The sequence below is a fragment of the Psammomys obesus genome, unplaced genomic scaffold, assembly GCF_907164565.1.
Source record: "Psammomys obesus unplaced genomic scaffold, mPsaObe1.curated_primary_1811, whole genome shotgun sequence".
In the NCBI taxonomy this organism is placed as follows: Eukaryota; Metazoa; Chordata; class Mammalia; order Rodentia; family Muridae; genus Psammomys; species Psammomys obesus.
In genome coordinates this window covers 4,685,895-4,697,831 of record NW_026596427.1, presented here as the reverse complement: position 1 = coordinate 4,697,831, position 11,937 = coordinate 4,685,895, and positions in this window count along the sequence as shown.

Sequence of the window (11,937 nt, the reverse complement as noted above, 5' to 3'; positions counted from 1 at the left end):
TGGTAGAGCAAATGATCTTGTTGTATACTTGAGCATATTTTTCATATATGCCTAGAAGTGGTATAGCTGGAGCTTGAGGTAGCACTATTCTTAATTGTCTGAGAAAGCGCCAGATTGATTTTCAAAGTGGTTGTGCAAATTTACATTTCCACCAGCAATGGAGGAGGGTTCTCCTTTCTCCACATCCTCTCCAGCAGGTATTGTCACTTGAATTTTTGATGTTAATTATTCTAATAGGTGTAAGGTGAAACCACGTGGTTGTTTTGATTGCATTTCGCTGATAACAAACGATACTGAGCATTTCCTTAAGTATTTCTCTGCCATTCATTATTCCTCTTTCGAGAATTCTCTGTTTAGCTTTGTAAACCATTTTTAAACTGGATTACTTAATTACTTTTTAACTCTTTGTGTTCTTTATATATTCTGGATATCATCCCTCTGTCAAATATAGGGTTGCTGAAGAACCTTTCCCAATCTATAAGTTCTAATTTTGTTCTTACTACAGCTTCATTTTCTTTACAGAAGCTTTTCAGTTTCATGAGATTCCATTTATTGTTTATTGATCTTAGAGCCAGTGCTGTTGATGTTCTCTTCAGGAAGTTTTCTCCTGTGCCAATGAGTTCAAGGCTCTTCCAAACATTTTCTTCTAACAGAAATAGTGAGTCTAGTTTTATGTTGTGGTTGCACTTTCGTTTTGAGCAGGGTGATAAATATGGATCTATAGGTATTTCTCTACATGTGCTCATCCAGTTAGACCAGCACCATTTGTCTAAGACGCTACCATTTTTCAATTTTATGGTTTTGGTATCTTTGTCCAAAATCTGATGCCCATGAATGAGTGGGTTTATTTCTGGGTCTTCTGTTCGATTCCATTGAACTACCAGACAGTTTATATGCCAGCACCATGCAGTTTTTATTGCTCTTGCTCTGTAGTACAGCTTGAATTCTGGGATGGTGATAACTCCAGAATATCTTTTAGTGTAGAGGATTGTTTTAGCTATTTTAGTTTTCTTGTTATTCCATGTGAAGTTGAGAAATTTTCATTTAATGTCTATAAAGAATTGTGTTGGAAAAAAAGCAACCTATCTCTCTTATGAACATTGATGGAAAAATACTCAATAAAGTACTTGCAAACTGAATCCAAGAACACATGAAAAAATGTCATCCAACTTGACCAAGCAGGCTTCATCCCAGGCATGCAGAGGTGGTTCAATATACAGAAATCCACCAACATAAATCACCATATAAACAAACTTAAAGAGAAAAACACCATGAGTATCTCCTTAGATGCTGAAAAAGCATTTGCTAAATCCAACACCCATTCAAGTTTAAAGTTTTAGAGAGATCAGAGATACAAGGCACATACCTAAACATAGTAAAGACAATACACAGCAAGCTATAACCAACATCAAACTAAATGGGGAAAATAAAATCAATCCCACTGAAATCAGGGACAAGGCAAGGCCGCCCACTCTCTCTGTATCACTTCAACAGAGTACTTGAAGTTCTAGCTAGAATAATAAGATAACTAAAGGAGATCATTGGAATACACATACAAAAGGAAAAAGGCAAAGCATCACTGTTTGAAGATGATAATGATAGTATACGTGAGTGACCCCCAAAATTCAACCGGACTCCTTTAGCTTATAAACACCTTTAGAAAGTGGCTGGATAAGAAAAAAAAAATCCTAAAAAAATCAGAAACCCTCCTTTACAACAACAACAAAAAGGCCTGAGAAAGTAATTAGGGAAACAACAATCTTCTCAATAGCCACTAATGACATTAAGTATCTTGGTGTGACTCTAACCAAGCAAGTAGAAGACCTGTTTGAAAAACAAAACAAAATGAAACAAAAAAACCTTAAATTCTCTGAAGAAAGAAATTGAAGAAGATATCAGAAGATTTAAAGATCTCCCATGCTCATGGATCTGTAGGAAAATAAAGTGAAAATTGTCATCTGGCAAAAAGCAATCTACAGATTAAATGTAATTCTCATCAAAATACCAACACAATTTCTTACAGACCTTAAAAGAAAAATTTTCAACTTCATTTGGAAAAACAGAAACACAGAAATGTCAAAATGATCCTAAATAACAACAGGTCATCTGGAGGTAACTCCATCCCTGATCTCAAACAGTACTACAGAGCAATAGTAATACAAACTGCATGGTATTGACATAGAAACAGAATGGTGTATCAATAGAGTCGAATAGAAGACCCAGAAATAAACTCACACACCTACAGATGACTGCCTCTTGCCAAAGAAGCCAAAACTGAACAATGGAAAAAAGATAGCATTTTCAACACATGGTGCTTGCCTAACTGGATGTCTACATGTAGAAAAATGCAAATAGGCCCTTATTTATCACCCTGCACAAAAATAAAGTCCAAGTGGATCGAAGACCTCATCATAAAACCAGACACACTAAATTGTTTAGATGAAAAAATGGGGAAGAGCCTAGAACTCACTGGGACAGCAGACAACTTCCTGAACAGAACACCAACAGCATAGCCTCTAAGATCAATAATCAATAAATGAGAATGACCTCATGAAATTGAAATCTTTTGTAAGCAAAAGACACTGTCATCAGAACAGAATGACAGCCTGCAGCCTGGGAAAAGATCTTCACCATCCCTATATCTGACAGAGAGCTAATATCCAGAATATATAAAGAACTAAAGAAGTAAAAAAAGCAACAAATCAGCCATCAGGGAAATGCAAATCAAAACGACCCTGAGATTTCACCTTATCTCCATCAGAATGGTCAAGATAAAAAACTCAAGTGAAAACACATGCTGGAGAGGTTTTGGAGATAGGGGAACCTTCTTCCACTTCTGTTGGGAATGTAAACTTGTACAACTCTCAAAATCAATCTGGCGCTTTTTCAGACAAATAGGAATAGTGCTTCCTCAAGATCCAGCCATACCACTCCCAGGCATATGTCCAAAAAAGGCTCAAGTACACAATAAGGACATTTGCTCAAACATATTTGTAGCAGCTTTATGTGTAATAGCCAGAAGCTGGAAACAACCCAGATGCCCCTCAACTGAAGAATGGATACAGAAATTGTGGTACATCTACACAATGTGGAATATTACTCAGCAATGAAAAACAAGGAAATCATGAAATTTACAGGTAAATCGTGGGAACTGGAAAGGATCATGCTGAGTGAGCTGTCCCAGAAGCAGAATGACACACAGTATATACTCACTCATATAGACATATAATATAGGATAAATCTACTAAAATCTGTACACTTAAAGAAGTCAATCAAGAGGAAGGACTCTGGCTAAAATGCTCAATCTCTATCCAGAAAGGCAAAGAAGATGGACATCAGAAGAAGAATACAGGAAACAAATTAGGGAACCTGCCACAGAGGGCCTCTGAAAGGCTTTTGCCCTACAGACTATCAAAGCAGATGCTGAGACTTATGGACAAATGTTGGGTAGACTGCATGGAATCTTATGAAAGAAGTGGGAAATAGTAAGATCTGGATAGGACAGGAGCTCCACAAGGAGAGCAACAGAACCAAAAAATTTGAACGCAGGGTTCTTTCCAGAGACTCATACTCCAACCAAGTACCATGCATGGAGATAACCTAGAACCCCTGCACAGATATAGCCCATGGCAGTTCAGTGTCCAAGTGGGTTCCATAGTAATGGGAACAGCGACTGCCTCTGACATAAACTTATTGGCTTGCTCTTTGATCATCAACCCCTGAAGGGGGAGCAGCATTACCAGGCCACAGAAGATGACTTTGCAGCCACTCCTGATGAGATCTGATAGACTAGGATCAGAAGGAAGGAGAGGAGGACCTTCACTCTCAGTGGACTTGGGGGATGTTATTCTTGAAGAAGGGGGAGAGAAGGTGGGATTAGGTGGGGAGGAGATAAGGGTTTATGGGGGGATACAAAGTTAATAAAGTGTAATTAATAAAATTTAAAAAAGCAACAAACGTAATCCAATTTAAAAAATGGAGTACATGGAGGACATGGGGTAAGATGATCAGTCCTCACTTAGAAAGACAAATGGGATGAACTTTGGAAGTAGGAGAAAACAAGAAACAGGAGAGGAGCCTAGCATAGAGAGTCTCTGAAAGACTCTACCTAGCAGTGTATCAAAGCAGATGCTGAGATTCATAACCAAACATTGAGCAGATTGCAGGGAATCATAGGAAAGAAGGGGGAGTTACTAAGAACTGGAGAAGAAAGGAGCTCTACAGGACCAAATATATGTGGGCACAGGGGTCTTTTCTGAGACTGATTCTCCAACCAAGGACCATGCATGAATGTAACCAAGAACCTGTGCTTAGACATAGCCCATTAGCAGCTCAGTATCAAAGTGGGTACCCTAGTGAGCAGAAAAGGGACTGTCTCTGACATGAGCTCAATGGCTGGCTCTTTTACCTCCTCTACCCACCACACCATCGAGGGAGGAACAGCCTTGCTAGACCACAGAGGAGGACATTGCAGCCAGTCCTGATGAGACCTGATAAGTTAGGGTCAGATGGAAGTAGAGGAGGACCTCTTCTATCAGTGGACTTTCAGAAGGGCATGGAGGAGATGAGGGAGGGAGGGCGGGATTGGGAGGGAATGGGGGGAGGTGCTACAGCTGGAATACAAAGAAAATAAACTGTAATTAATATAAAAAATAAAAAGAAAACAAAAACAAAAGTTTACAGAAAAAAAAGAGTACAGAACTAAACAGAGACTTCTCTATAGAGGAATATACAATGACAGAGAAAGACTTAAAAAATGCTCAACATCCTTAATCATTGGGGAGGTGCAAATAAAGAAATGTTAGATTTCTTACACACATGTGTGTTAGATACCTTACACACATCAGAATAGCTAAAATAAAAAATTCAAGTGAAAATACATGCTGGAGGGGATGTGGAGAAAGGGGAACCCTCCTTCATTGCTGGTGGGAATATAAACTTGTACAACCACTGTGGAAATCAATCTGGCACTTTCTCAGAAAACTAGGCATAGTACTTCCTCAAGATCCAGCTATACCATTCCTAGGAATATATCCAAAATATGCTCTAATACACAAGGACATTTGCTCAACTATGTTCATAGCAGCTTTATTCGTAATAGTCAGAACCTGGAAACAACCCAGATGTCCCTAAATTGAGCAATGGATACAGAAATTGTGGTACATTTACACAATGGAATAATACCCAGCAATTAAAAAACAAAGAAATCATGAAATTTGCAGGCGAATGGAGGAATGTAGAAAAGATCATCCTGAGCGAAGTATCCCAAAAGGGGAAAGACACACACTGTATATACTCACTTATATGTGGATATTAGACATAAAATACAGGATAAATATACTAAAATATGTAGACCTAAAGAAGCTAAGCATGAAGGATGACCATGGGTAAAATAACCAATCCTCACTCAGAAAGACAAACAGGACAGACAATAAAAGAAGGAGAAAGAATGAAACAGGACAGGAGCCTACCACAGTGGGTCTCTGAAAGACTCTATCCATCAGTGTATCAAAGCAGATGCTGAGCCTCATAACCAAATTTGGATAGTGTGCAGGGAATCTTATGAAAAAAGGGGAAGATCTTAAGATATGGAGAGGACAAGAGATGCACAAGGAGAGCAACATAACCAAAAAAAGAAAGTGAGAAAGAAGAAAGAAAGAAAGAAAGAAAGAAAGAAAGAAAGAAAGAAAGAAAGAAAGAAAGAAAGAAAGAAAGAAATCTAGGCACAGGGGCCTTTTCTGAGACTGATACTCCACCCAAGGCTCATTCGTGGATATAACCTAGATAATTTAGAACCCCTGCTCAGAGGTAGCCCATGGCAGCTCAGTATCCAAGTGGGTTCCCTAGTAAAGGGAACAGGGACTGTCTCTGACATGAAGTCAGTGGCTGGCTCTTTGGCCCCCCACCTCTATTGGGGTAGCAGCCTTGCAAGAACATAGAGGAGGACAATGAAGTTAATGCTGATGAGACCTTATAAGCTAGGGTCAGATGTAAGGGTAAAAGGTCCTCTCCTATCAGTAGACTTAGAGAGGGGCATGGAGGAGATGAGAGAGGGAGGTTGGGGTTGGAAATGAATGAGCGGTGTTGTTATAGCTGGGTTACAAAGTGAATAAGCTGTAATTAATATAAAAAATTAAAATTTACTTAAAAATAAAATTAAAATTAAAAAAGGAATGATCAAAGTCTTTAGTCCCAGGGAAATCAAATCAAAACGACTCTGAGATTTAACCTTACACACATCAGAATGGCTAAGATCAAAAACTCAAGTGACAATACATACTGGAGAGGATGTGGAGAAAGGGCAACACTCCTCCACTGCTGGTGGGAATATAAACTTGTAAAACCATTTTGGAAAACAATCTGTTGCTTTCTCAGATAATTAGGAATAGTGCCATTCCTAGGCACATATCCAAAATATGCTCAAGTACATAACAAGGACATTTGCTCAAACAAGTTCATAGCAGCTTTATTCCTAATAGCAGCTTTATTCCTAATAGAACCTGGAAACAACACAGATGACCCTCAAAGGAGGAATGGGTATGGATACAGAAATTGTGGTACATTTATACAATGGAATATTACTCATTAATTAAAAACAAGGAAATCATATAATTTGTAGGCAAATGGTGGGAACTGAAAAAGATCATCCTGAGTGAGGTATCCCAGAATCAGAAACACACACATGATATATATTCACTTATAAGTGGAGATTGGACATATAGTATAGGATAAACACACTAAAATCTGTAGACCAAAAAAAAAGCTATGCAAGGAGGTGGACCCTGGGTAAGGTGATCAATCCTCACTCATAAGGTCAATAAGATGAACATTGGAAGAAGAAGAAAACATGAAACAGGACAGGAGCCTACTACAGTGTGCCTCTGAAAGACTCTACCTAGCAGTGTATCAAAGCAGATGCTGAGACTCATACCCAAACTTTAAACTTTGGGCAAAGTACAGATTATTGTATGAATAAAGGGGGAGACAGTAAGACCTGGACAGGACAGAAACTTTGCAAAAAGAGCAACAAATCCAAATATGGGCCCAGGGGTCTCTTCTGAGACTGGTACCCCAACCAAAGAGCATCTTGGATATAACCTCCCCTTCTCTGAGGTAGCCCATGGTAGCTGCCCATGGCAGCTCAGTATCCAAACGGGTTTCCTAGTATGGAAAACAGAGACTGTTTCTGACATGAATTCAGTGTTTGTCTTTTTGATCACCTAGTCTTGCCATGCCACAGAGGAGGACAATGCAGCCAGTCCTGGTGAGACCTAATAAGCTATGGTCAGATGGATGGGGAGGTATCAGTCAGTGTACTTGTAGAAGGGCTTGGGAGGAGATGAAGGAGGGAGAGTAGAATAGGGAAAGAATAACTGGGATACAAAGTAAATATAATGTCATAAATATAAAAGAATTAATTAAAATAAGAATTGTTTTGCTAATTAGATGGGAATTGCTTTGAATCTGTATACTGCTTTTGGTAAAAAGGCCATTACTACTACTACGTTATTCCTGCCAAGACATGAGCATGGAAGATCTTTCCATATTCTGATATATTCTATTTATTTCTTCATAGACTGGAAGTTTTTTCATACAAGTCTTTGAGTTGCTTGGTTAGAGTCACACCAAAGTACTTTTTCTCCTTTGTTGGTACCATGAAGTTTGCTGTTTCCCATATTTCTTTTTCAGCCTATTTGTCTTCCATATACAGGAAGGTTACTAATTTTTGCTGAATTACTAAACGGTTACTAATCACCGTTTGTTGAAGGTGATTATCAGCTTTAGGAGTTCCCTGGTAGAATTTTTGGGGTCACTCATGTATACTACCATATCATCCGCAAATAATGATACTTTGACTTCTTCCTTTCCAAAGTGGACTGAATCCCCTCGATCTCCTTTATTTGTCGTATTGCTCTAACAAGGACTTCAAGAACTATGTTTAAGAGATATGGAGAGAGTGGGCAGCCTTGTCTTGTCCCTGATTTCAGTGAGACTGATTTATTTCTCTCCATTTAGTTTGATGTTGGCTATATGTTTGCTGCATATTGCTTTACTATTTTTATGTAAGTGCCTTGTATCTCTCATCTCTTCAAGACTTTAAACATGAATGTGTGTTGGATTTTGTCAATTTCTTTGTCAGCATCTATGGATATTATCATGTAGTTTTTTTTTTTCTTCCAATTTGTTTATATGTTGGATAACATTGGTGGATAACCTACATTCATGGGATGAAGCCTATTTGGTCACAGTGGATGATATCTTTGATGTGTTCTTGAATTTGGTTTGTAAGTATTTTGTTAAGTGTTTTTACATCAATGTTCATAAGGGAGATTGGCCTTAAATTCTCTTTTTTGTTGGGTCTTTGTGAGATTTTAGGTACCAAGGTAAAGGTGGTTTTATAGAATCAGTTTGGTAATGTTTCTTCTGTTTTTATTTTGTGGAATAGTGTTACAGTATTGGTGTTAGCTCGTCTTTGAAGGTCTGGTAGTATTCTGCACTGAAAACATCTGGCCTTGGGCTTTTTTTGGGTGGGAAAATTTTGATCACAGTTTCTATTTCTTTGAGGATATAGGACTATTTTATTTATTTACTTCATCTTGATTCAGCTTTCATAAATGGAATTGATCAATAAAATTGTCCACTTCATTTTTATTTTCAAATTTTGTGGCATATAGGCTTTTGAGGTAAGACCTAATGATTTTTTTTTAATTCCTTCGTGTCTGTTGTTATGTCACCCTTTTCATTTCTGAATTTGTTGATTTGGATAGTGTCTCTGCCTTTTAGTTAGTTTGACTAAGGGATTGTCTATCTTTTTTATTTTCTCAAAGAACCAGCTCTTGGTTTTATTGACCCTTTGAGTTATTTTATTTGTTTCTAATTTATTGATTGCAGCCCTGAGTGTTTATTTCCAACCCATCTACTCATCTTGGGTGTGTCCGCTACTTTTTTTCCCTAGTGCTTTCTGATGGACATTAAGTTGTTTGTATGAGATATTTTGAATTTCTTCTTGAAGGCAGATAATACTATGAACTTTCCTATTATCACTACTTCCATTGTGTCTTAAAAGTTTGAGTTTGTTGTGCCTTCATTTTCATTGAATTCTAGGAAGTCTTTAATTTCTTTATTTCTCCCCTGACCCAGCTGTCATTGAGTAGGGAGTTGTTCAGTTTCACAGGGAGTGTAAGCTTTTTGTTATTTCTGTTGTTCAACTATAGTCCACGGTAGTCAGATAGGATACAAGGGATTATTTCAATGTTCATGTATCTGTTGAGGCTTGCTTTCTGAACAACTTCTTGGTCTATTTTGGAGAAGGTTCCATGTGGTGCTGAGAAGAATGTAAATACTTTTGTGTTTGGGTTAAAGGTTCTGTAGATATTAGTTAGGTCCATTTGTTTCCTGACCTCTGTTAGACTCATTGTTTCTTTATTTAATTTCTGTTTTGTTGACCTGTCCTTTGTTGAGATTAGAGTGTTGAAGTCTCCCACTACTAATATGTTCTGATATTTGTGCTATTTAAATTTAATTAATGTTTCTTTTACAAATATGAGTGCCCTTGTATTCGGGGTATAGAGGTTCAGAATTGTGATGTCTTGGTAGAAGTTTCTTTTGATGAGCATGAACTGACTTTCTCCATCTTTTTTGATTAATTTTGCTGAAAATCTATTTTATTAGATATTACAATGGCTACTCCTGCTTGCTTCTTAGGTCCATTTGCTTGGAAAACTCTCTTCCATCCCTTTTCTCTCAGGTATTATCTATCTTTGTGACTTAGGTGTGTTTCTTGTATGCAACAGAGTGTTGGGTCTTGTTTATGCATCTATTCTGCTAGTCTGTGTCTTTTTAATGGGGAGTTAAGTCCATTGGTCTTGAGCGAAGTTGATGATCAGTGGCTGTTAGATCCTTTGATATTGATGTTGGTTGCTGTAGTATGTTTGTGTGCTTAGCTACTTTTAGTTTTGCTGTAGAGAAGTTATTTATTTCCTGTGTTTACCTGACTATAGTTAGCTTTCCTCAGTTCTATTTTTCCTTCTAGTATCTTTTGTAATGCTGGATTTGTGGGTAGGTATCATTTAAATTTGTTTTTTTGGCATTGAACATCTTGTTTTTTTTTTTTTTTTCATGTATGATGACTGAGATTTTTGCTGGGTATAGTAGCCTGGGCTGACCTCTGTGTTCCCTCCCTTAGAGTCTGCATGACATCTGTCCAAGACCTTCTGGCTTTCATAATGTCTGATGAGAAGTCAGGTGTTATTCTGCTGGGTTTGCCATTATTTGTTACTTGGCATTTTTCCCCCCCAGCTTTTACTAATTTTTCTTTGTTCTATATACTTACCTTTTTGATTTTTGGGTGACAGGAGGATTTTCTTTTCTGGCCTAATTTATTAGGTGTTCTGTAAGTCTCTTATACGCTTATAGGTCTCTCCTTTAAAGTGGGGAAATGTTGTTCTATGATTTTGTTGAAAATATTTTCTGGGCCATGGAGATTGGAATTTTCTTTTTCCTCTATTCTTATTATTCTTAGGTTTTGTCTTTTCATGTTGTCATGGATTTCTTTTAAGGTATGTGTTAGGAATTTTTTAGATTTAACATTTTCTTTGACAGATACTTGATTTATTTCATTGTATCTTCTACATCTTAGATTCTTTCTTCCATCTTTTATAGTCTGTTGGTTATGCTTACCGCTGTAGTGCCTGTTTTCTTCCCTAAGTTTTTCCTTTCCATGATTTCCTCCGTTTTCTTTATTTTTTCCAATTCTATCTTGAGATTGTGAGCCGTTTTGTTGATTTCCTTCACCTGCCTGACTGTATTTTCCTGTTTTTCCTTCAATTCCTTCACCTGTTTGTTTGAACATTCCTCTGTTTCTTTTATTTCTTTCAGTCACTTAATTATTTTTTCTTTGAAGGCCACAAACTGTCTGGCTGCAACTTCCTGTATTTATTAACAGATGGCCATATTCTGTCTTTAGCTTCCTCCATTTATTTAGAGATGGCCATAATCTGTTTGACTTAAGAATTTATTTTTCTTTAATTCTTTATGCATTTTGTTTCCTCCATTAACCTCTTCATATGCATAGATGTAAGGTCCTCTTCTTGTATTTCACTTATGACAGGGTGTCCAGGGCTGCTTGCCTCTAGATAACTGGATTCTGGAGATGTCATTGGCTTTGTTGGTAGTGCTTTTACACTGGCCTGTGTCTATCTGGATGGCTCAAGTGTTGCCTGTTAGTTTGTGGTGCCTCCTAGAATCCGGGAGTGGGGAGTATCCCTTTGGTAGGAAGATGGTTGTTCCTGAATGAGGTCTCCTCAGCTTTTTGGGTATGGTCACCGAATTTTTAATGCTTCTCAGGAATTTCCACAGTCCACCTCAGGCATATGGACCTGTGTGGTAACTGTGATCATTGGTAGGTAAGGGCCGCTCCTCTCACCAGGAGAAGTCCTGGAGACAGCTGCCCTGCTTCTGGATTAATTGCTCTGAGATTTTTGAGCTGTTGCTGCTGATATTACACTGCTTTTGCTGGATGCAGCCCTCTTGAAGAAGCAGGGAGCCCCAGGGTTTGATCAGTTCAGCTAGGCAGAGAAGATGTGCCTTGGTGCTGTACCCAAGAAGTAATCACTGGGAGGTGAGTGCAGCACTCATGCATACAGCAGGAGGCTAGAGTCTGGAGCTTGCAGGAGCTCAGAAACTTTTCTGGAGCTGGGTGTCCTGAGGTCAGACCTAATGTTTCCCCACCATGGGGTTTCTTCCAAATAGGGAGTCCCAGCTTGTGGTGTTTAAGGGATCACAATTCAGTCTGGGATGGTGAGCAGGGCACGCACTTGCAGGCAAGTGGCTCAGTGCTTCAGGCTGGGCTCCCGTAAGAACCTGGGAACTTGGCTCACCTAAAAGCGCTAAAAAAAAAAAAAAAAAAAAAAAAAAAAAAAAAAAAAAAAAAAAAAA